Source organism: Hippocampus comes, unplaced genomic scaffold, assembly GCF_001891065.2.
Source record: "Hippocampus comes isolate QL1 unplaced genomic scaffold, H_comes_QL1_v1.1 scaffold291, whole genome shotgun sequence".
Classification (NCBI taxonomy): Eukaryota; Metazoa; Chordata; class Actinopteri; order Syngnathiformes; family Syngnathidae; genus Hippocampus; species Hippocampus comes.
The window spans coordinates 454193-454507 of record NW_017805740.1 but is presented as its reverse complement, the minus strand read 5'-3'; the positions used below and the strand labels follow the sequence as shown (position 1 = coordinate 454507).

Here is a 315-nt window from a genome sequence, read left to right as displayed (position 1 = left end):
GCGGGACGCAGAGGTAACGAGATGGCTGATCTCTAAACATTCTCTGAGTACTACTATTATTACCACTCCCACTAATACTACATTAATTAATTTAATACCTTCAACTTCACAATAATAATAAAAAATAATTAAATAAACCATGATTTTAAACTATGTATTATCAATATTCATTATTCCAAACATGAGAAAGCATTCACAAAAAACATAACTGGAATCGAGCAAAAGGACTCCAAATCCCAACGGCCAAATCCGGAAGTGAAGTGCCGGCATTATTGACTCCAGCTGTAACGCAAATTACTGGGTTCAAACAAACAT

The 315-nt window shown here is 34.6% G+C and overlaps 1 protein-coding gene across 8 annotated transcripts in view; it reads left to right on the top strand.

Annotated features, from left to right (window-relative positions):
- The window catches only part of brip1 (BRCA1 interacting helicase 1), a 61116-nt gene that overhangs the window by 16734 nt on the left and 44067 nt on the right, over positions 1–315 (top strand). The gene's annotated exons all lie outside the window — the stretch shown is intronic.